Source organism: Eufriesea mexicana, unplaced genomic scaffold, assembly GCF_001483705.2.
Source record: "Eufriesea mexicana isolate 0111107269 unplaced genomic scaffold, ASM148370v2 scaffold941, whole genome shotgun sequence".
Taxonomy (NCBI): Eukaryota; Metazoa; Arthropoda; class Insecta; order Hymenoptera; family Apidae; genus Eufriesea; species Eufriesea mexicana.
The window spans coordinates 457,383-484,693 of record NW_016909083.1 but is presented as its reverse complement, the minus strand read 5'-3'; positions in this window follow the sequence as shown (position 1 = coordinate 484,693).

The window sequence follows — 27,311 nt, the reverse complement described above, 5'->3', positions numbered from 1 at the left end:
TAATCATCTGTACAATAAAATAATAAATATGCATATAATAACTTGATATAAGAATGAGATGTTAGAAAAAGTAGACAGTAGAGTGGTTTTTAACCTAATCTCATATAGGGGTAGTTATATCCGAATCATGTTTCTTGTTAATTCTACTATAGATATGAATAATAATTTCCTTTACTTCAACAGATTTTTGATTTTCCAGATCACAAAATTCTCAGCTACCTTGTATTTTCTTTTCTAATTTTTAAAACCTACATATAATTATCTTCATAAATTCCATTTCCAATATTCCATTGAAAGAATGAAGATTCGATATTTTAACATCGTTTTGAATCAATTTTCTTAGAATATTTCATATATAATATTTTATACAGATATTACATAAAAAATTATCCAATTTTCAATTTCTCTGTAGAAATTTCAGTATAAAACACGAATAGCGTAGTATATCTTTGTTTGCTAGCCTTGTACGCAGTTCTAAAAACTCGGATAATGCCATAAACGATCGATCAGACAGACGATCTGGTCTCCGTGATGGATCGTTGATGATATCGCTGTGGAATCCATTCTAATTTCTCGCCGATCGTGCGATCAATAAAATAGTTGATGATTTCGACGCGTATGTCCATTTGATTTATCATCAGATTCGCTGACCTACCTATGGATAACAAATAGTATCTATGAAGCTTTAAATAATTAAAGAACACCGTGCATTTAACACCAGTAACGTATCTGTCAGGGACTCTATCGTAATTTATTATCAATACCCACTATTAATTTCACTGTAAAATAGCAATAGCTTTATAAAGTTGAGAAAAACCTAGTTGTATGTTTTTCCTAGTTCTATGTCTAAAATCGTTTAATTTCTTATTAAGAAAATTATAAATTTGATATAATACATTAATGTAAATTTAGAGAAAATTTTATTATCAATATTCACATGTAACCTTATTATTCAATAGCAATACCTTTTCATGAACAGTTAAATGATTTATCTCTATGCCAAAAATTTTTTAACTTGTTTAAAAATTTTTAATCTGTCACTATACGTTAAAGAAAATTTTAGAAATAAATTTAGTATGAATTTACACGAGCTACATAAAATTCAAGGAAAATTATTTTTGTAACATGAGGTTTTAGTTTATTATTTAAAAAATTACAAATTAAGTGCCATACAGAAGAATGTATTTTAATGGCAGGGAACAGAGTTCAGATTTAGAAATTTTCCAAATTCATTCTATCGTGCTAGAATAACCTTGGTAACAGTATAGTTTAAGCAGTACAAGTTAGTCAGTTCGACCAGTTTTAGTTAGAAAGTTGCAAATTAGTAGTTACATAGTCAAAACTAGTTGGCACTCAGATTAACATTGGCTAATCCGCTACTTAACACAGAAATTAGTTAAAATGGACCACTTACGCTAATTGGTCCTGCGGCTTAGAATCAGCTTGAAAGCAATCATGTTTTATGGATTATTATAAAAACTAGTCTAACTTGTTGAACGATATCTAATATGCTGTAACTGTGACCTTATCGGACTTCAAGTTAATTGGACTCACGAAACTTTGACATGTCAGTTGTTATTAAAAAGCACGACAAAAATTAAAACTAATTTTTGATACTTAAAATATTCGAAGCTTTTTAAAAATAAATGAAAATAAATTAAATGACTAAAAACATATGTATATAAAAACTTCAATATCTCAAAAATAACAGAAGACTATAAATCAAATTTGATTGATAAAATAAAACAAGATTACCATAGAATAAATAAAAATAAAAGACATGCGCGCTGCAAATCAAATCTGATAGCAAAATAAAATAAGACCTAATCCAAACTATGCTAAAACATTCAAATGAAATTAGGCTAATTTAAAATAAGGTACAGTGAAATTCAATTAAGTAAAATGAAGTGAAATAGGATAAAATATATATAGAAATCTTAATTTCAAAAATACCAAAAGGTATCTACAATACAAATAAAATCTGAGACAAAAGTAAAATAAACTGTAACCCAAACGTATCTCAAAGATAGAATAAAACCAGGCTAACCTAGAATAAGGTAGAATAAAATTTAATTAAGTACAAAAAAGTGGAACACGACAAAATAAATATAGATATCTTAATTTAAAAGATACCATATGGCATCTGTATTACAAATTAGATCAAAGATAAAAATAAAATAAAACCTAACCTAAACCTATCCTAAAGATAAAATAAAACCAGACTAACCTAAAATAAGGTATAATAAAATTAAATAAAGTAACATAAAGTAAAACAAAATAAAATATTCATAACAATCTCAATTTCAAAAATGCCAAGATGCATCCACGTTACAAATCCAATCTGAGAGGAAATTAAAATAAAATCAAACCTAAACCTAACCTGAAGATAAATGAAAGGAAATTCTAACCTAAAAGAAGCAAAAATAAAATACAATATATATAGGAACCTCGATCTCAAAAATAGCAAAAGTCATCAACGCTACAACCCTACAACCAGACTAACCTAAAATAAGGTACAATAAAATTCAATAAAGTAAAAAAAAGGAAAAGAAAATAAAATATTCATAACAATTTCAATTTCAAAAATACCAAAATGCATCCACGTTACAAATCAAATCTAAGATGAAATTAAAACAAAATCAAACCCAAACCTAACCTGAAGATAAATTAAAGAAAATTCTAACTTAAAAGAAGCAAAAATAAAATACAATATATATAGGAACCGCGATCTCAAAAATAGCAAAAGTCATCAACGCTACAACCCTACAACCAGACTAACCTAAAATAAGGTATAATAAAATTAAATAAAGTAACATAAAGTAAAACAAAATAAAATATTCATAACAATTTCAATTTCAAAAATACCAAAATGCATCCACGTTACAAATTAAATCTGAGATGAAATTAAAATAAAATCAAACCCAAACCTAACCTAAAAATAAAATACAATATATACAGAAACCTCGATCTCGATCTCGAAAAGTCATCAACCCAAACGAAACTTCATTCAGCTATAACAAAAAAAAAAAAAACATCGATCTGGAAAAACCTGGGTAATCAATTAAAATCCACTATTCCCTCCATTTCGAATCACTTAAAAATCACTCCACGCGATCGATCCTCCCAAAAGGAATTCAAACAGCAAAAAAGCCCGCGATACCCCATCCCAGGGATATTGCATCGAACAGCATCCAGCCGTTATCCAGAAAAATGATCCCGTGGCGAAGATTTAGCTGGTAAACAGATTACAAACGAACCTTAATAACGGACTTTTAATGGCGCAGTCTGTAATTCGAATGGGCAAAACAGGCTTCACGCGATCCCTCCTACGATCCTTCTGTTTAGCTGAAACACGGCGGTGCAGAATAGCCGTGCTGATCGCTGAGGCAGGAAGAAGGATGTCGAACAGGGACGTAAAAACGGCGCAACGATCGCCGGCGTTAAAGGGATGAAACAGAGAAAGAATGGCTGGCTGTACGTTTCGTGCTACGTTCGATCAGTCATGGGAGCTACAGCGTCTAATTAAGCTCACGTTAAAATCCCAACAGTAATCAGGTCGACGAGTCATTTGTCAGCACCGCTACGAATGGGAATTGGGCAATGCGATTATATCCTCGTACTCGGCTCTTATTCGATTGCACCGCGAACATGGCTGCTATTAACTTTACGCTTCCGCCAGGACCAGCTTCCATACCCCGGCTGATACAACGAAGACGATTTTTATTCGCCAAACTTCCTTTTGTATCGAATGTCTGCGTCGGCAAATACGAGAATAACGTTTTAATTCCAGCTTCCTTTCCATCGGATTCTCGTGTTTGATTTTCATCTCGATGATTGGAGAACGAGCCGGGCGCGACAGGGGCAAGGGGGAGAGGGGTGTTTGATCGGGTATTTTGAATATTGGGGATTGATGTCTAACACGGTTTTAAGGTTCAATTTTGGGAAAGTTTGGGAGTTTCGTGCAATCCATAAAATTTTTGTTCGTTCGCTGAGTATCTGTGTGTTAAATAAGAATTAATTATTTAATCATTAAATTGAGGGTATGTCAGGAAGTAACGAAACATTTCTTAATTTCCTCCAAAATAAATATTTCTTGTATTCTCATTTCTTTTTTCCTTTCAGTTGTGAAATTAGGAAATATGTACATGGTAAGTACAAGTATATGGAATTTATAATATAGGTATATTATAAATGTAGACATAGGAAATGTAGAAAATAAGTAAATATAGTTAGACAAAATTTTTTAAATATGTATACAGTAAATATGGATGAGGAAAGAATAGAAGATATGTATATAGCAAATATAATTATGGAAAATTTAGAAAGTTTATATATGGTACACTTTGTAAATGTTTTAAAAGAATACTGAATAATATAAGCTGTGGTGAATATAAATACAGAAAATAGAGGAAATTAGAGCAATTCATATCAGATTTTAAATTCTATAGGAGATTTATAAATGTAGACATAGAAAATGTGGAAAATAAATAAATATAGTTAGACAGCATTTTTTAAATATGTATAAAGTAAATATGGATGAGGAAAGAATAGAAGATATGTATATAGCAAATATAAATATGGAAAATTTAGAAAGTTTCTATATGGTACACTTTGTAAATATTTTAAAAGAATACCGAATAATATAAGCTGTGGTGAATATAAATACAGGAAACAGAGAAAATTAGAGCAATTTATATCAGATTTTAGATTTTATAGAAGATTTCTTAAAATATACAGTTCTACTATATCCTGTTTTATTATATCTATTAAATTACTTATAAATTAATTAATTACGAAATTAAATTATTTTATAATATATTATATTACATTCATGTTATTATATATATATTTAGAAATATAAATTTTGATGGTAAAAATCAGTAATACGATTGTTTTTAAATGCAATTAATTTGAAATTTAGGAATACTTAAATATTTATAAAATTTGTATTCATTGTATTTATATTATAATATATTATATTAAATTTATGTTATTATATACATATTACGTTTACTCTATACAAGAAATATAGGTGTGTCGATCATCAAATATGTACAACCAGAAATATAAATTTTGACGGTAAAAATCAGTAATACGATTGTTTTTAAATGCAATTAATTTGAAATTGAGGTATACTTAAATATTTATAAAATTTGTATTCATAATTAATGGTACTTGCCGAAATCCGTTAAAGCATTCCAAAATGCAATTTCAATGATTTCTGGCAACAGAATATTTTTAATATTTCTCACACTCAAATATGAAGGATGATATTACACAGAATACAGGTAAATGAGAACAGATTAAGAGGTAAAGGATAAATTTGAAATTGGAATATACTATTAATGCATAAAACATTAGCTATCTTGATTCAAGACGTACAAGAGGAAGAATTTCCTCTTATAATCAGAGAATAATATAAATTTTATGTTATGAATTGCAAATGAATTTTGCGTCTCTGAGATGATTGTCCATTATGCATTCATCTGCACCCATTTATACTGTAATTATAAAAAGGACGACGGCTGGGTGACTTAACCTTCTGCTCTATGGTGTACCTCACTTAATCCTTACTATTGAAATATTAAAAAGTGAGTGATCATTATTAATGAAATAAAAATGTTTTATTGCATTCATGTTTTGACGAAATTTTGCCATTCACTTTTTTACCAAAAATTAAATTTTCTCTGCATTCGATATTCAGTTTATTAATGAAGCATAAAGGAATGTTTGATCAATGTGAAGGATAACAAAGAGAATCCTATAGCAATTTCCAACAAAAGAAAAACGAGAAATATCGAATATCCCCTTGCAAATCTTTTTGACGCAATACATACAGTAAAATAGGTTTCACTTGATGAACATGTTCAAACACTATGTACATATAGAGATCCATATAAACATTTTCAGCAATGCAGATTTTACTACTTTTCACAAAACTGTCAATTTGTACCCCAACAATTTTTCAATACCTATTTACTAAAAAATGACAGCTATAAATTTGGACTATTTCAGTTTGATTCTATTAACTGAACACAAATTGACTCTATTAATTAATAATTTCCTATCAGAGCCAAATTAAAAATAATAATCAAATTTGTGCTAACAATAATTGTATGTTCCCAACAAATTTTCCAAAATAAATAAATAGTCTAAGATATTTCACTAGGCTGTCGTATAAATACAATCTTCTTTCACTAAATTTTGAACTGAAAAAATCATTCTGATTGTGAGATCATAAAATCAAAAACATATTAAAATATACAATTGTATTTCGTGTAACGTGTTCATTATAAATATATATACAATACAAGCAATCATTGGAAACTATTATAATTAAATTCGTTTACTTGTAAAAAATTTTTGAATTTGTCATATATTTCTAAAAACTCATTATTACTTTGTAAATGAACTTAATTTTTCTTTTTTATTTCTCATTATCGCTACTGAAATACGAATTTTTCATACACTTTTGAAGTTGCTACATATTTTGAACTGCTGGTATTTGCGTCCTACGTGAAAATGTTTCACGTGAAAAGCGACCAACGATGAGTAGTAATTGATCTACCTGTCGAATATTTGGCGAATTTTTCACGTGACCCATTTGGTAACAAGGGAGGATTGACAGAGACAGGACACGCAGACATGTATTGTATGAGCCAAATGGTGTCTATCAATTAGAATTGTGGAGATCGGGAAAATGTTTTTTAGATACAATTGGTGTACTAGTCGCTTTATTGATATTTAAAGTTATTAAAATTTTTATTATAAATTATTAAATTTTCCAAGAATTTTGAACACGATAGATTTAAATATGCTTGGAGAGGTACATTTTTCGAGTAACTAATATTTTTATTATGACAGTCAAAATGATTATTTAATTACTTAACATTGAAAGTTTCGTGACTTAAAAAAATATGAAAAATTTAAATGTATTGCAGTAAGAAAATAATATCAAATTGAAATAAATATAAAACATGAATATTCTATAAGTAATCCAATAGCAGCCATAATATTCAATCAATTTTAACAATATATTAAAAATTACAAGTATTTTCTAAAATTTTGACAAAAGTAAAAGATTTCAATAAACATTAAGTGACTACATGAAATAAATTCTAACAATAAATTACAAACCTAGAACATCTCCAACAATTTCAGTAAAAATGAAGAAAGAAAAGAAAGAAATGAAAATGTAATATTCAAAATTACACCATTCTATAGGAATAAAATATTAAATTATAATAAAGATTTAGTAAGCACACACGAATCATATTAATACATTCGATACAAACAACACAAAAATAAATAAATAAATTTTGTCTAATGACAAAAAGGAAAAAGAAAATAATAAGAACCTATGATTAACAATTACTCTATTTACCAAGAATAAAATATCAAATTTCAATAAAAACGTAATAATTACACCCCAAAATGTTCTAAGACTATATTCCAAATTTAAAATACACATTCTATAAAATGTCATCAAAAATCAATAACTGTAACAGGAAAAAGAAAATATTCCATTCACCACAAATAAAATATCAAATTACAATAAACGTTTCTTAATAAATTCGACTAACAATCTGAACCATTAAATTCCAATTTATGAAGTATCTTCTTAACAATATTTTTCCAATTTTTAATACAGGTGCTATGAAATATCATAAAGAACGAATAACATTAACAGAAAATAAACAAAAAGAAATTCCATTCACTATAAATAAAATATCAAATTACAATAAACCTTCCTTAATAACTTCGCCTAGAAATCTAAATCATCAAATCCCAATCTATGAACTATCCTTTTAACAATATTTTCTCAATTTTGAATACACATTCTATAAAATGTCATAAAAATCAATAACTGTAACAGGAAAAAGAAGATATTCCATTCACCACAAATAAAATATCAGATTACAATAAACCTTCCTCAATAACTTTATCTAGAAATGTGAACCATGAAATTCCAATCTATAAAGTATCTTCTTAACAATATTTTCTTAATTTCGAATATAGGTGCTGTAAAATGTCATCAAAAATGAATATCCTTAACAGAAAAAACAAAAAGAAATTCCATTCACCAGAAATAAATGATCAAATTACAATAAACGTTTTAAAATAAATTCGACTAAAAATCTGAAGTACCAAATCCCACGTAATCTGCATCAGATACGAAGCATCTGCTTTCGCTATTGAAAAAGTGGCAAAAATGAGGCAAAGGAGAAGAAGGCAGAAAAAGCAGTCGTTCCCCATAAATGTATATCCACGTAGCCAGGTTTTAATTGCTTTTCGCCGCGCAAGCTCAATGGCCAAGTCTTGTTATGTGTGAAATTAACCCAGTTTACCCTCGGCGAAAAGGGTAGCAGCGGAAATTCCCTTTCAACCCCCTTCGATCGTTATACCTACACTCTCCGTTGGAATAGCATTCGAGGCGATAGAGGAAGAGGGAAAGATCAGACAGGCGTGTGCATACGTAGCCGAGGATGAGCCAGGCGCGACAATACTTCGCATAATTATTATCGATCACGAATTACACCACCCGCGGGAATTTGGCAATCTCTCTCGGTTCTCAAAGTGCCAATCTGCCGGAATATTCATTCCACCCGGAACTAATCGCTCCGATAACTATCTTTGCACAGCATAACGCCGGCAGAGTTCGTGTTTTTGTTTAGTCACTTCGTCTGGCGTTGCATCGCTTCCCGATTCTGCATTATTTTCTTGCACCTGCGGGAAATCGACTTTCATCCCTGATAATCGCCTTAAGTGAGCTTCAGATTTCCTACCGCCAGAGGTATTATGGAGATCGTTACATTGGATACGTTGGATGTTTCATTTATATACAGGGTGATCCGCGCAACCTGCACAACCGGAAGAGCTTCCAAAATTTTCGTTGAACGAAAAAATTTCTCGTACAAAATTTGAACGATTTCGAGAAGCATATTAATTGATACATGTGCTTTCTCAATAGCTACAGGAATTTTGGTGTCGAGGTCACTTTTGTCACTTTACTATACATGTAACAAATTTTTTCAGGAATGAGGATGAATTAATTATTACCTATTATGTTTAGGATTAACATAGGTTAGTAACAACCTTCTTTAGAACTAAAAAGGTTTTCCTTCAAAATTCGACACTATTTCATATTCTCATACAAAAAATAAAGTATTTCGTGTGAAATAACAAAGGAAACCTCGAAATCTACGAAACCTATGCACCTGTAAAAAAAGAATATACGCTATGTAACGTATTCTTCGACAGCATGCAATTTTTGTGTAAGAAACTTTTTTGTAGAACGAATACTTTGGAAATTATTCATAGTGTACACGTTGCGCGGACCACTCTGTATAATAGGTAGAAGAAATAAAATTGAGCGAGATTGAAATATTGTATAACACAGTCAATTCTCTGATTAATTTTCTATTTTTCTTTTTTGATTTCTGGAAAGATTTACGTTGGTAGAATTTTCCTATAGAATACTATTTAAAATTATATATTTTTATTTGAAAATAAATGTATTATATAATAATTTAGTCGATTTAATTTTTAATGAATTGTCCCAATAAAATTATTTATTGATTAATTATTATGATAAGTGCATTATAATTAAATTATAGTTTGATACTTCATACTGTATAATATTTCATAAAATTATTGCAATATTACGACCAGATAATTTTTTAATATTTTAATGTCGATAACTTTGTATTATGCTTATCTACGTATATTTATTAAATAAAGTTACTGTTATAATTATTCTTGTTATATATACTAGTAATGATTTGATAGTAATGATTGTTATATAGTAGTTATATATATATTACCAAACATGTTATTAAATTTTTGTTATATTTATTAAACGATGATTATTTATTACTAAATTTATTACAAAATTACCATATTTTCGAGAAAGTACACAATTATCGATCATTCTTGTCAAAATCACTTACACAGTTAACCTTATAAGTGACAATTTGAGTTATGAATATCAAATAATAACAATCCCTAAAATATTTTTCACAGAAAACGTTGAAAAATGCAGGAATGATCAATGGAGCAAGTGGACAGGGGTTTACCTAAATGTAAGAAGAGGCAAACAATAGGAATTGTGTTGATTCATCGCGGTATAAAAGAAAAAATGTGCGTAGAATATTTAGAAAAGAAAAACAATAACCTTTCTTGAACTGGAAGTTTCAGATGATACTTCAGCCTAAGGTATATAACCTATAACTGTGGTGCTCTAACAATGCCTTTTGTTTACGAGATTCTTCATCTTCTTCTCAAGCCTGTTTTTAATGTTAGCTGATATATACGGAACAACAATTACAAGAGTTAGTCAATTTTTATTCAGCAGAACTGCCATTTCTGTATGTACTTAATCATATGCACAGATTGTTTGAAGAACAACAGGATTCGTAACGTCATAATTCAGCACTCGTTTCTTCCTTTAAACGAGATATTTTTAAATATCAACATCGTTCAATCATTTATTGGATTTATTGAAATTATAGAAAGAATTAGAAATATTACTATTATTATTATGTATCATATTGAGTGTGGCTTTATATGTGTGAATGGTATTGAGGTAGAATAAATGAAAGTCATTTGGGATGATATAAATATAATATATGTGAGTGGAATCTAGTGTGAATGTTGATAAAAAAATGTTTAGAAAAATATGCCAAAATGAAAGTTACGTGAAAATCGTCAAATAGTAAACATGTGTTAATAAGAGTGTGAGAGAGCAAGAAATAGAGAAGAATTTTCTAGATAGTGTAAATCTTTTTGTTTAAAATATTATATTGCGAATTGATATTAATACTCGAATATTATTATACAAATATATTAATTTGTTAATTGTTAAAAAACGTACAACTGGTTTCCATTTTCCTCCACATTATTTTTACTATGAATGCTTATTACTATTAGGAGAGGTACATTTTTCAAAATTAAAAATATTATTATATAAATATATTAATTTGTTAACTGTTAAAAAACGTACAAGAAATTGGTTTCCATTTCTATCCACGCATATAATATATCCATTATTAATATATCACTGTATATAGTCGATCTAAATAAATTCACAGATTTTGGCAGATCAATTTTCGAAATTTCCTTCAGTATCATTATCAAAAAGAATATTAATAAACAAATAAATAAAATAAAATATTCCAAAGATAATAATTTTCTCCAATTATACTAACTATACTACCAACTATACTATCAGATTTCCATTATACTAACTTTCCCTAGAAAAATTAAATTTGTTTTACAATTGCAACATTTTCCCTTAGTCGATATTTTGAAGTTATGCGAAAAATCTTGAAAATTATAGAGCACTGTACATTATTTCCCGATAAAGGAAAGAAGTAATTAATTTCTTCCTAAATTCGCTAACTTCGACTTTGAAAAAATTCGCTATTACTATACTATAATTGTTAACTACGTCATTATTGTAATAACTATTAATCATTAGCTCTGAAAGAAGGATATTCGTCGCATTCGTGACACACGTATTGCGTTACCTATAAATAAACATGTTAGTAAATTACTCACCGCTGGCATTGATTTTTTCAATTTCCACTGAAACTTTCAGCCGTTACTAGACAACGTTCCATTTAGTTTCATTCACGGTAGATCAATCACCGGTTGGAAAAAAGCGAGTTTTATTTATCCAGTTGTTTACCGCTAATCTCGCGAACGAATTTATTTATCCGTTTGATAAACAACGGGTTAACACTTCTGCTGCGATGGGAAAAAATGCAGTCTCACGTGGACAGGAACAAATGGACAAAAAGTATAAACACGTATCCTAACATAAATAACGGTTAAAAGTGGAATGTTGAAAAATGAGGAGCAAAGTGTATATCGATTTCACGTGTACAAGGATGCACAGTGCGGAGAGTTAGGGATGGAGTAAAAAATCGCTCGAGGATGCATTGTGACGAAGGAAAATGTGATGACGCAGAATGAGGGATATTCCGGAATTAACCCTTTGCACTCGAGAGGTGACTCTCAGTCACCATTTATTTTAATGCTATGACTTAAATAATGGATGATGATAATTATATCAAGAACATCGAAATAAAATTATTCTATTCGTTCTCACGCAAATGCACGATTTTTTATTTTTAACTTTAGCATAAAGAGTATCAGTGAGTTTATAAAAATCTAGAAAGAGCTATAAATTGCATTTTCACAACGAAGAAATCTTCGAGTCCAAAGGGTTAATTCTACTGGTTTTTGCGCGTTTGAAAAGTCCACTTATATTTATCTTGCAATTTTCTTCCAATGGGACCTTATATTTTTACCTACCATGACCGATGCAGCTTTTCGTTCTTGGACAGAGAGGAATTTTGATATTTACACGGGATAATTTCTAGTCGAGGATTACATTTCATACCGAACCGGTTAATCGAGGTTGAACTGCTGGAAATAACGAAAACAATATTCCACTGATCGGCCAATCCCGATTCTTCAGATAAACACACCTGAACAAGGGAAAAGGAAAAGAAAGGGGAAGAGGGAAATAAAAAGAGAACGATCGGAGAGATCGGTACTTTCCAGACACTCGCGAGCACCACGATCGACGATTTGTAGGGGTGACCTATTCACGAAATGCACACAGGTCACATGGGAAATACGTGCTGCTGCAAATACAGAGCCTCGTGGAGAAAAGGGCGAGCACACGAGCTGTCCGGTGCAGTTTGTGCGGCTCTCGATTATTATCCTCGAAACCCCCGGCGTAGGCAGAGCCCGATCAGGGGGTGGCATTCATCCCCTGGATGTTGCCAATTAGCACGAAGCGTTCGAGGGTCAAGAGATAATGTTTGCACTTGGCACAATTTCGGTAATAACTGAACTAACCTTTGTGAAATTCCGATTGAAATCGTTCGTGAACGTTTAGCTATTCGCAGCCTACAATTTCCCACCGGGTCGAAATTTTGCAATCGAAACCGTCACGCGTCCATAGAAAGCATCGATGTTTTATTTCAGATAGATTAGAGTGTTTCAGTTCACGAATTGGACGGTGTACTGTCATGCCTTTTTTTCTTTTAAGACCTTTATTGCTTCTATCGTTTACGTTTAGATATACTTTGGTGCTCAGATGATTAATTTCTTCTGAATTGAGATGAAAATATTGGTATTTTTATTTTTGGAAGTGATTAATGTTTAGTTTACTATGACTGTAATTGAAATAATTGTTTAATTTTGACATTTAAGATAATATGGTAATAATACTATTATTACGAGGTTGTGAGTGGGTAGTGAGATAATAATAAATGAGAAAAAATGTATTGAAGTGCAAGAGATAAGAAAGAGTGATATAAATAATAGTAAAAATCGTGCAATGCATTGACAAATATTTTGAAACGAAGTATATGAAAATATCGCAATTTTATTTTATTATAACACAATTAGAAAACTATTAAAAAATAGAATAAATGAAGACTCGTGTAAATATTCAAATTTATTTTCTGTATTCTCTGTATTCTCTGTATGATAATATTTTTAATATTTTCAATATTTTGTATATGGCAATTGCACTTACCATTTGCAAAATTTTCTATTAATAATCAGAAACTGATAACTTCAAGAAAAAAGGAATATTTACGAGCACCAAAATGTGCGTTGAAATTTCACCAGAAAAAGAAACAATATTTAAAGACACTAAATTGTATGGCAAAATTTCACCAGAGAAAAAATGATTTCTTCAGTTATTAACAAATTTCATAAGGGAAAAAGAGCAAATAATAAATGCACATCAAAATTTCTCCATAAGAATAGAATATTTAAAATCATTAAACATGTATCGACATTTCACTAGAACAAAAGGGTATTTAAACCCACCAAACATGTTTCCAAATTTGACTGAAAGGAACGAATAAATAAAAGCTCTTAAATGTGTCTAAAAATTTCCTCAAACAGAGGATATTCAAAAATATCAAAGTTATATTGACATTTTACTAAAAGAAGAAAGAAAAGAACATTCAAAACCAATAATCCATGTCCAATAATTTTCCCAGGGAAAAGGAATATTTAAAAACATCGAATATATAGCAAAATTTCATGGGAATATTTGAGAATACCGAGTGATATATCAAAATTTCCCCAGAGAAAAATTGCATTTAACGACAGCAATACCTGCATCAAAATCTTAGCAGATGAAAATTTCACCAGATACAAATGTACCTCGTCGTGCATAGAAAACTCACTGTGCCCGCGTATCCCCTATTCCGAGGAAGAAATTAAAACCTCCCTCCGGTGTAAGTGGTTTCAAGGCTCAGTAAAAATTCTATCATTCGAACGGATGCTTCGCGTTCGCTGGGGAATACACGTTTCGCTGCATGAGTTCCGAACAATCCTTCTTCGACGTTTCGACAAAGAATTTCATCGTTGATATTGGCTGGCGCAGCAAAAGAGCACGCGGAAGGGACGTCTACCTACCAGCGTCGATTCACAGCTGCCAGCTTCGATTCGCGTATTCACGGATGGTAATTAAAATCCGATAATCTCTCGCGCGATGTACCGGGAATCAGGCCTCTGATCTCTGGGTAGACTCGCCGAGTGGTAGTTCGTTCTACTTACCTGAAACAAAGGAAATGCAAATCGTTATAATTTGATCATTAAGGCGTCACGTTTATTTAGCATGATTATGTAAAACGGGGGTATATGGCTTAACGACGACTGCTAAAGAGCCGTGGAACCGCGAAAGGTTAGACGATGTTTGCCAGCGCGCGCGTACAGTCCCGTTCATGAGTCAATGGACACTAGCTTCTAGTGAACTAAGTTTACTCTGTACGAAATGTCGTTACGAATTACAATTTTGTTATGGATATGCTTTATTCTTGGACAGTGATTGGGATAGTTCTAACAATAAGTTCTAATTTTATTTCCATTCTTTTGTTGGAACCCGGATTTCAATATACAATACGGGTTCTAGCAACGAGGCTACGTTGGAAAAATACAAGTCGGCGGAGAGGAAAAAGCTAAAACTGAAACTGACCTTTCGCAAATTTTGTGGGTGATTATATAATGTTAATTTTTGGTGGAGCGAAGATGACTATTCGCCCTTAGTGAAAGTAGGAATGTGTCAATTGTTTTTGGACTCTGAAATTGGTCTGCGTTTATCAGCTAGGCCTTTCTAGTGACTAATGACTAACGAATCGTTAGTCATCCAACACTTTTTCGAAAATAGGGTGTCTAGACATACACTCTTGATTTCTCATGAACCAAGTTTACTATGTATGAAATATCCTATGATTTAGGTAAGTTTATTATGGATGTATTCTATTTTTTGACAGTGAATGTGGTAATTTTAATTATAAGTATTAATATGGAGTGCATCTTGCTCAAAAATAGGGTGTCTAGACTCTTAGTGTCTCATGGACCAAGTTTATTATGTATGAAATATCACTATGATTGTAGTTTTATTATGAATATGTTCTATTTTTCGATAGTGATTGTGGTAGTTTCAACAATAAGTATTAATATAGAGTGCACTTTTCTCGAAAATAAAGTGTTTTGATCTACACTCCTGATTTCATGTAAATCAAGTTTACTGTGTACGAAATATCACTACGATTGTAGGTTTATTATGGATGTATTCTATTTTTTGACAGTGAATGTGGTAGTTTTAATTATAAGTATTAATATGGAATGCATCTTGCTCAAAAATAGGATGTCTAGATTCTTAGTTTTTCATGGACCAAGTTTACTGTGTACGAAATATCACTATGATTGTAATTTTATTATGGATATGTTTTATTTTTCGAAAGTGAGAGTGCATCTTTCTCAAAAATAGGATGTCTTGACATACACTCTTGGCTTCTCATGGACCAAATTCACTGTGTAGGAAATATCACTATGATTATAGCTTTATTATGGATTTGCTCTATTTGCAGACAGTGAATGAGATAGTCCTAACTAACTATTATCACAGAGTGGACCTTTCTCGAAAATAGGGTATCAACACACACATTCCTAGCTATTAGATAATGGACATTTATTTCTAATATGGAGACCAAATTTACTCTGTACAAAACCTGTACGAGTTATAATTCTCACAGTGGATATTTTCATTTTTAAACTTTGATTGAGGACAGTTGTGAGTATTGTTTGAGTAATTTGCAAGTTATATCACGAAGTGAATCTCCTTAGAAGATGAGACATCGAGTCTTACATTTACTTTAAACAATGTATCTATAGTGCATAATAAATACAAAAATATTTGTCATAATAAACATAAACATAAATTAGGTGATCAATGAAGCTATTATTTACATTAGATTGGTCTCAAGAAAATATTTAGAATCTTAATGATAAATGACATTTCACGTCATTTCAAATATTGACCAAAAATTGAGTGTTTTAAAATAATTGGAATAAAATTTCCTATCGGAAATATATTCGAAATATTATTTGATAAATTTATTCAGCGTATCACCCAAGTAAAATTATATTTGGAAAACTTATTCAAACTGTTATTCGAATAGAATTTATTCGGAATATTACGCGAATGGATTTTTATTCAAATAATGAAACTTTGATATGTGTAATATTATTTAGGAAAATGTTTAATAGGGCACCCTGTGTAATAATACTTGTATATCCTCCGATCTCCATTTTACATTCTTCTTCACAATATCCAGACAAACTACGCAGACATTCCCAGGACACATTCGATCACGTCCACCCAAAACCTTGGGCAGCCATGCACTCTTCCTTCACACCCTAACCCCAAGCACCCGGACCCTCTGAGCATCTCTGACATACGAGTGGCTTGGGTCAGACATAGGACACAGGACCACAAAGGATTAACGCGTGTAGGGGTTCTTTTGTCCCGATATTGAAATTTTAATCACAGAATCGTAGTTTTATTCGCATCCTCGTTGTTCAAATAGCCTGTGATAAATATTTAAATTGTTATTCCACCTAGCGCAATAATACCAATGAATCTTAATTCAAAAAATTCAGCATCAAGTTTTAACAAACTCACCTGAACGTCAATTACCTCTGTATCTTAAATTATAAATCTTAAATTTATAAACAGGTCTCAACTTCAACTTTGTTATTTATTATCGAATGACCTTGTGTTGGGAACTGTCGAAATAGAATTTAAAAAGCGAAAGTGACTTTGAAATCTTTTTTAAAAAAAGAGGAGAAAATTATTACTCCTCACGTTCCCCTGTGCGCCATACAACTTTTATTAATAAAGTTTCACCTGTATTTCTGAAAGCAGCAATATATTCAAGATGATCAAAGTTACTGCTCCACCCTGTTCATCCCTCTTCATATCCTCAATATTCATCTGAAATTCTTCCATATCACCTATGTTTCCGAAAATAAGAAACACATTTCACGTTATAAAATTACGGTAAAATATATAAACGATACATTAGGAAAAATATTAGCATTTATTCATCCATTGTTAAAATTCAAATTAGCACTAAATTCGATCGTTTTTCAAAAGCTATGTTTACATAATGCCAAATCTTCAACCAGCTAACGAAGACCTAATTATTATATGCGCTGACATCAAGTGTGAACATTTAGGGTCGGTATGGTTCTTCGACAGCTTCGATAATTTCGTTCAACCAGTGATACTCAAAGGCAACGTTCACACAACGACATACCCTCATAAAGAATCAAATTATTATGCATTCTAGCATGAAGGTTGCTCTCAGTTCAACATAATTCTTCGACCGATTCGAGCATTGAGTCATTCATAAGCTAAAATGATTATCTCCATTCCTTCAATTTTCTTAGAATTTAATATCAAAGCACCTGACTGATGTTACACGCAATATTTTTTAAATAAATCATCATGACAAATGATCGACTCATTTGTAGACCAATGATAAACGAAAGTTACAACATTCTATAGTGCTTGAACAAGCAGAGAAGACCTAACTGCCATACCTACTCCCATCACACAAAAATCTACGATGAAGAACAACGCTTTCACGAATTATCCAATCGGCCTAAAAATAAATGCTTTTGTCACGAGACACGATTAATGTTATTGTTAAAGGGGTTATAACGCAAAGAAATAGTAGTCAGTGGAAACGGTGGAAAAACTGTATAGATCTTTATTAGACGGGCGAACGGTTAGAACTGGCCTGTTTAGGGCCACGCAGGTCACAGGACGTCTCTAGAAAACAGGAGACAAAAGACAAAACGCAGGGGAAGGAATCGTCCCACAACGCTGGGATGTAGAGTTTACTTTACAATTTAATTTTACATCTAAAAACTGTAGACAGTTCTAAATGTCTTGCATAGTTTCATTTCATCAGTTGCATCTACCTCTTAATACAGCAATTCACAGTCTTTCTTATTTTACAAAGCTACTTCTCAAGTGCTGGTCATTGTACCCAGAAACACCTGCCATAGACCTTACTCGAATTAGAGTTCCTGGTCCCTTCATCCTGGTCAATCCATTTTGAACTCACGGAAGAATGAAGAAAAACTTGGATATACGGTGTGATATACTAAAAATCAGGGGACCGTGAGTAATGTCTACAGGGGTGTACTTTACTTCACTATTTAATTTTACCACGACAGTTGTAACCAAAGTATGTCCCTAAAGGCACGCGTATGCAGGATCGTCAATTAACACTTTACCGACCGCTAGCGATTCAACAGCATAAGCACATTCAACCGGTCGCTCAGCCGCAGATTCACCCTGGCGCCCCCCATATAAAAATAGGGAGCTTACAAAGCAACGCAACTGAGCAACGTGCCTCAATACTAAATAACAAATTACTATTCATATAATGATAATGACTGTTCATCGCCATGACAAGCGATTAATAGGCTATATAGGTCGGTAAGCATCGGTGATAAAAAGCCGATTAATAGACTACCGGTTGGTAAATACGCCGATTTTACGTACCATTCCATTCACACCACAGTTAGTCGTCTGAAATCTGTGACAAAATCTGTGGTAAATGGTATATTATAAGCTATGAACAATAAAAAATAATGTTTGCAAAATCTTAAACTTTTATTTTATACATACATCCATTCATAAGTACGTTGCGTTATTTAACTCAAAAATGTTTTTCAAAATAAACGGTACTAAGCGGATGAACGATTGACTATATCTGTCTGGACCACAAAGGGATGCAGAATCAATGGATTTTTACACATACGGTTGTCTTATCTCTAAGGGAGTGACGATTGATTAGGGTTGGACTTGGGTCGTGACGTCGGCTGTCGTTGCACTTTCATTATCCCATCATATGAATCGGGAAAAAGCAAGTGGCACCATACCATGAACCTCGTAGAGTGTCTGTAGCGTCCTATCGTATCGAATCCCTTCGATGTCCTAGAACGCTTATCACGCGCCAAATTAATATTACGTGACTAGTTGTAATAATAAGGACCCCGAAGTGCGTGTTGATAAAAGAGAGCGTTTATTTATAGAAAGTATAGAATAGTTATAATGGAGACGTTGAACGGAGTACCGTTTCGAATACGCGTTTATACGCGTAAGTAAGATGTTTCAAGGATGGGCGTCGAAGACGAACTGATTTCTCGAATTTGATCTATGTCGTGTCTCGTCGTGTCCTGTCCGGTGTTTTCTCCAGTTTAGTTCTGATTGGGCAAAATAAACGTTGGTGGTGGAAAAGTAAGGAGTTTTAATTGGACAGAGGGTGTGACGGAAGGACCTTTGGCTAAGGAGTAGGAAACTGTCAAGGAGCCGATTTTTGATGGTCAATGACGTGATTTATAAGTGGTGTCCGTCCGTCGCTTGTTGGGTCTGTCACACGTGGGTCCCATCTGTCGAGTCTGGTACTTGTAAAAATTCCTAAACTTTCGCCTTTACCTTTACAACTTATTCCGCTAGAACGGCGGTGAGCCACATCTATCCTCCGGAATCGCAATCGCGATATAAAATATATCGTAAACCGTTAGGTCTGTTAAAAGTGTAAGCCTTGGAATAAAAATCATGTTATAAACACGCTCTCCGGGAAGGAACAGTGTCTCTCACCTACCAAACTTCCTATGGACCATCAGAACTTTCCCTATCCAACCTAGCCCAATCCTCTTCCGTACACATCCTCGCGATTAATATACTAGACCAGTTTACTTTGCCTGCTAGGCAAATACAAATTCATTATATTTAAGAGGGCTCCTCGAACAATTTGAACGCTATTACGTTAAGACTCGGGGCGGGTAGTAGCAGGAGAAGCCGGGCGGTGCCGGGAAATCTGACGTCTAAGTGTTTCTTCGAAAGGGGCGGGAAGTTTGCAGAGTTTGGAGACATCGGCGCGACGGCAATGAGTCTTGAATAGTTTTATGGCTCGTGCCGGTCGTAATGTTATCCTCGGCCCGTTTCTCTCTATCTACCTCGTCCTCCAATCCTTCCGGCTGTTTTCTCAGCGCGGATTTCGTTGCTCGCCGGGCTCCATTCTTCCTTCGGTATCTCTTGCCTTTCAGCGACAAGGCCAGCCGAACGGAGGCACGTGAACGAGGAGAAAAGATGGTGGTAACAAGGAGAGCGTGAGAGAGAGAGAGAGAGAGAGAGAGAGGAAGGGAGGACGTGTGTCGGCTCGTTGCACAAATCCGCGATAACGAAACCCGCTACTGCTATCTCGAAGCAACTTCCCTTCCTGGTAATAAACTCGCCTAATTCCTGACCGCAACATCAACTCGAGTGCCTCGAGCACGGTCATTTCTTACTTCGTTGATTCTCACTCCGTTTCCGCGCGGTATCTCTTGCATGGCTACCTTTTCGCTGCTATCCGCGAGCAATCGTCGGTGTTCCAAGTTGGGGACAGGTAGTCGATTCTCGTTTCCTCTCTTCCCTCGGATTCTTCGGTGTCCAGGATCCTGCCTGGTATCGAGGAATCCTCTAACCATTAACCATGAATTATTTCTCTATTTTCTCCGAATATACTCTAGGTATGTCTGTCAAATTTAGGGTAATTATTTTGAAAAGAGGGGAGAGGTCTTACCGATGTAGATGATTTTTCAACATGTGTAGTGTTGGAAATTTCGGGAAGGAAATCCAAAACGATTAGCGTACAGGGAAGTAACCGTATTCAATTGTGTAAGAATGTAGGATATCGTTAGACCTCGCAGGTATAGAGGTCCCGTTAGAGCCTGGCGGCCAGATGAGTCTCGGGGAGTCGGGGCCAGGCCACGTGAGGTAGCCTCGCGCAACCCCGGTTTTCCCCATCGTAAACTGGGGGTGACGCGTCCGCGGGCACCTCTCGGGGAGGGTCCCCGCGTGGGTGACCCTAGGAAGAGCCTAACCTGAAGGAGGAATCCCTTCCACCCCAGAGCGTTACGTGGGGGGAGCTTTCTCCTCCTTCGGGGGAGGCTCTTGCCTTCCAGACGGGCTTAAAAGGGCCTGCTCTGGAAGATAGGAAGAGAGTCGAGAGTTGATAGTGTCGTGAGACAGTGCTGTTTAGGGAGTCCCTTCGGGAGAGTTCGGTTTTAGAGAATATTCGGCCAGTGCTGACTGTGGCGTCGCTAGAATAGTAAGCCCGTTAGAATCCCAGGAGTGGGATTATTAGTTCAATTCGTGTATTCCGTTACAATTGTAAAGTAATTGGATTTATAAAGTTTAATATAAGTGAAATGTATACACTTTATTCGAATATACAAATAAAACACGAGAGTCTTTTCACAGCACTGTGAGTCACAATATGTAAGCTATCTGTACTGTTCCGAATTTGAGAATGAGAGCAGCGAGGGACAGCAGGCCCTTTTAAACCCCAAAACCGACCCCTTGATGCCTGCATAGTACCTTGAGATCCAAAGGTCGCTATTGGCCTGCAACCTCTAACAGGCCTGTCACCATCGTTGCATAGGCGTAGCTAGTTTCCAACAAAATCAAATGTTGATTTTTACAACATATTTAACGACTTGCGGTGCAAAGAAATTCACGGGTGCGCGTGACAGAACAGTCGAGTGCAAATCACTTCGGGGCGCAAATAATATCACTGGCTTCACTGTCACTTCCCATTTTACAGTCTGGGGCCACTACTGATAACTTTACACGATGAAGTGAAAGCAGAAACTGTGCCTCGGTAAAGAATTTCATTAACAGTTGACGTGCCACGCACGTCATTTTTCTTTCTGCAACAATCGCCTGACGACGTGTGTAACACGTCGCGAATGTTCCGGTAACAGAAGCATCTCGACGTGCGTGACACGTCTTCCCACCGCAAGCAGTTAAAAATCATCGAAATCGGTGAGAGTCCACCCTTTTCTAATTAATTACCTTCAGTATAGATTTTAATTATTCTTACGAAGAAGCGAAAACGTAAAAATTCGTGCATGCGTGGCTCTAAAATTCGCTAGACTCTCGATAGAAATCGATGTGTCAGGCAAACATACGTGACACTGATTGCTAACGCGTTGATATTGTTAGTTATTCTAGCAGATTAAAGCGGATTTCGGGAGAGTACAGTATAACAATGATGACACGTGCATCGGTATGATTAACATAATGTATATACAGTAACCGAAGAAGAACGTTACATACATATATTGCCACACACGCAGGCATTCTAATCGCACAGTAACTAGGTTACGTCTTTGGTGTCCATGGCTAAGTTGAGAAATTAGAATCCCGACAGATATCATTTTTCATAACTAAAGCTACGATTATGTAGACTGAAAATGTTCTAGATCAGCGTTTCCGTAAATTTCTAAAATTAATTAGTTAATTAGAAAATTTAACCATGAATGATCCAATGTTTTACATTGAAAACAAAACGAGGAAACAAGATGAGAAGCATATGTAAGTACCTATACACTAGGATGTTGGACCAAGGAAGGTATAGGCTGCCTGTGGATTAATTCGCGTTTGAGTGCAGGTAATAAAGTCATAAAGCTTGTTGATGTGTCGACCAGGTTTCTCCAAAGGAATTAACATAATTTAGGAGTTTTAAAGTTAATTGCAAATTTTAGTGGACCTATTAGCTTCATGGGTTTATCGCTGTTACGTACTCGTCTAAGGATACCGTAGAACTTTTTGAAACCAGCTTGCTTAATGGTTCGTTGAGCATTGTCAGATTTTATGCTACCAAAAAGATAATGTGATAGAGAGAAACCGGTGTTCCAATTCTTCATTTATGGCTCGATGTAATGGTAACTTGGAACATAGCTATTCGATATTAGAAAATGCTGTCTAATTTGATCCACCACAAAGGCTCGATGATAATAGGTCTCTGGAACTTACGATAATTAGGAAGTTCGTAACAAAGGTGATCCTTTGAGAAGCTGTTAGATTCTCGATTTCAGATTAGTACGTACATTATGCTTGTCGTGAATTCTAATTAAACCGTCACACTGAATGAAAGAATTTCGTTGTACCTTCTTACGAAATTATAAAATTTATATTAAAAATGATCGAATTTGAAACGATTTCTTTCGTAATTTGAATTTAAAAGACATATTTTATTACATATTTTATTATTTAATTTTGTATATAACATTTATTTCGCGACATTCCTTGTTATAAATAATTAATATTCTATATGATTCTTTTTATAGTTACATTTCTATTTAATATACTAACTTCATTGGTAATAAATTACAGTTTCTACTCGTGGTGTATTTTTTAAAATCGTACAGATTATTGAAAATATTATATAATAAATATTACAGTGATTTATGGAGCTTTTTTAATGAGATATATTAATTATGTTATTCCATTATCAGGAAAATCTAAACATTCAGAAATTACAGCATCGTTTATGTCACCGAGGAATTTCTGTTGCATAATGCGTTTCACTATTGAATCATGCACTCGATACTTATATACATATACCTTTACTAAATGCGTGACAGATATTTCAAATATTTCCTGCTGCTTTACCATTTATCCGGAACTGATACAGAAATTTATACGAATTTGCTTCGTTTCCATTGTCATGGCGAAATAATAGCATAAACAAAATGATTAGCGATTATATATACACTCTCAAAACGATAATGCAATACTTTCCATTTAAACTGATTCATATATCTAATAACAAAACGCTTAATTTAAAATCCATTTCGGCATTTCCAAATGTTAAATCGCAAGAAACTAAATATTCATGTTACAATATTTATTAAATTCGCAAATATTATATTCCGTAATTCTAAAAAACACGTTCAAATCAGCAAACATTAAATTATCAAACATTTAATAAATCAAAACAGTGTAATCAAAAAGTTTGCAAACACTGAGCCATCGGAAATCCAGGATTCAGTTCTCTAGCCGGCTGCAGAAAATGGCGAAACACTGCTAAGTCAGTCGCGCCATCTAGGATCCTAACCTGAATCATGCACTCGATGCCTATATACATATAGCTTTACTAAATGCGTGACAGATATTTCAAATATTTCCTGCTGCTTTACCATTTATCCGGAACTGATACAGAAATTTATACGAATTTGCTTCGTTTCCATTGTCATGGCGAAATAATAGCATAAACAAAATGATTAGCGATTATATATACACTCTCAAAACGATAATGCAATACTTTCCATTTAAACTGATTCATATATCTAATAATAAAACGCTTAATTTAAAATCCATTTCGGCATTTCCAAATGTTAAATCACAAGAAACTAAATATTCATATTACAATATTTATTAAATACGCAGATATTATATTCCGTAATTCTAAAAAACACGTTCAAATCAGCAAACATTAAATTATCAAACATTTAATAAATCAAAACAGTGTAATCAAAAAGTTTGCAAACACTGAGCCATCGGAAATCCAGGATTCAGTTCTCTAGCCGGCTGCAGAAAATGGCGAAACACTGCTAAGTCAGTCGCGCCATCTAGGATCCTAACCTGAATTGCGAGAGCCGCGCGGGCTTTCAAAAATGTTATTCCGTCGGGGCGTTTTATTTAAACATACGGAAGAAAGGATAAAAGCAGCGTTAGCAGGCACGGAGGGAGAAGGAAGCTTAATTGCCGTCAGTTTATCTGGCAGAGCTTTCCCTAATCGTCTACGGATGGTCTGCTTGATCGAGCAACCGTGTCGAATTTTCCGCTCGAGGAGGCCAGTTCCGTAACCTCCGCAGAAATCTCCGAGGATTTCGCAGCCGTGATCCACGCCGAAAATTCTCGCGGAAAATAGGAGAGACACGAACTTTCGATCTGATATCTAACCAAGCGTGGAGCAGCGTGGCTTTAGGGCACGCGTAACTCTTCGACGGGACCGGCAGCCGTTCGAGTTTCATTTAAACGCGTCGAAAACTTTCGCCAATTTCTACCTAACAGGACGCCAAGTGTTGTTTGCTCTATAAATCTCCTCCGGATCCAAATTAATGCGTCTCGTGGCAAAATAATTCCGGATGGCCAGCTTAAGTTATTACCGTGCTCGCGTGTTGTGCCACGGTCGCTGCTTGTGCGTCTGCAAGGAGCATTAAGTCGTTCGTGTACGCAGTGATAAATGTTGCCAACTGTTCGCACCGTTTATCGAGTCGGTTGATTTTTTAGCGTGTTTCGAAGACGGTGGCACGAATCGCGATATAATCAAGGATTCCTCGAGTCTGTCGCGACGTGAGCGAGTTTGTATAGACTTCTAGTGTCGGTGTACGTAGGTGGTTACAAGGAGTAATTGACAGTGTTGGGTATTTCGTGTGCTTTATGGGATTTTATGCAATTGTGCGAAGGAGAGAACCCGATGCATAAATACTATAAACGAAATATTTAGTATTATATTAGGTTGGCAACTAAGTGATCGCGGATTTTAAATAAGAAGGAAAATACAACATTTTTTAGTGAATCTCGGATTTTGGTGTCGTCTGGGCTGGTTCATTTTGTATTACCTACGATCTTTCCCGATTAACGTTGTTATAAACAATCCACTTTTCGTCGCCAGTTAGCAGTCGTTTCAGAAATCGATCAATTTCGTTGCGTTTCAGAAGCGAATCGCAGATGCTAATGCGTTGCGTCAAATGAATTTCCTTAAGCTGATGAGAGATCCATAAACCGAGTTTCTTGACATAACCAAGCCGTTTTAATTTTTCTTGAATGCATGTATGCGATACATTGAGCTTCTCTGCGATCCCACGTATTGTGCTATGACGATCTGAATCGATAATGGCCTTGATATGGGTCTCATCAACTTCAACTGGACGGCCAGATTGTTGCGCACTTTTCAGTGAAAAATCACCAGAATGAAATTTGACAAACCAATTTTGACACTGTCTTTCTTTCAAGGCTTCATTCCCTTATACGGCACATAACTTCTTGCGTGCTTGCGATGCGTCCTTGCCTTCTCGGAAATAAAACAATAAAATATGTCTGAAATGCGCGTCTTGTTCTTCCATTTTTAAATTGGGATAAAACCGAAACTAAATGACTAATCGATACAATTTTTCAACTAAATTACACGCGGAAGTCCAAACAACGAGAAAACAATATAAATTAGGTGCCTTGAACACGTTGATGAAACAAAAGAATGTGCAAAAACTATCTATTGACAAAATCCGCAATCACTTAGTTGCCAACCCAATAGTTTATGATGTTAGTATTACAGTAATTGATAGTGCTGTAGTATCGATTATAATACTAATATTAATATATTATTATATTATTGCAATTGTGGAAGTAATAGCATAACAGGATAGTGTTATATTAGTGGCATAGTATTACACAGTATTAGAATTTGGTATTATAATATTATAGGTTTAGGATTACAGTAACGTAACATTATGGGAGTAATTAGATGTTATTAACCTCTTCAGGGATACTGACATGTATGTGTATAGTTAGTTTTTTTTAAATCATGATTATTATGAATGAAAAGAAAATTAGAATCAGGTGAAGAACTATTCATCATAGAATCACCCAACAACAAAAAAAAAAAGGGAAAAATGACGGTTTATTTTACTTTACAATCACTGCTTTGAAATCGCTATAACGTTAACTTCTGATAAATTTTTTCCACATTAAAAAATTCCTCCACAAAGAGGTTAAAGTATTTCATTCCATTTCGTTTTACACATAGTCTATTGATACGAAAATAAAATTGAGTACATGTATATGTACATGGAAAATTTATAGTTAAAGTCCAGGACCGAAAGAATTAAGGTTATTGACACATTTAAAGACCAAATATATACAATACGTATATTGAAACACTAGATATTAATCTCTACGAAAATAAATAAAAATCTATATATATTAAATGAAATACTATTACCAAAGCAAAGACCATAGTAAAGAATAAACAATGAAATCTCAATTTTCAAGCTGAAAATACATAAAATTAGAAATGGTATCGAATTCAACAAAATTATCATAAGTAATTTATACTATTTACTGTGAAGGGTTGATC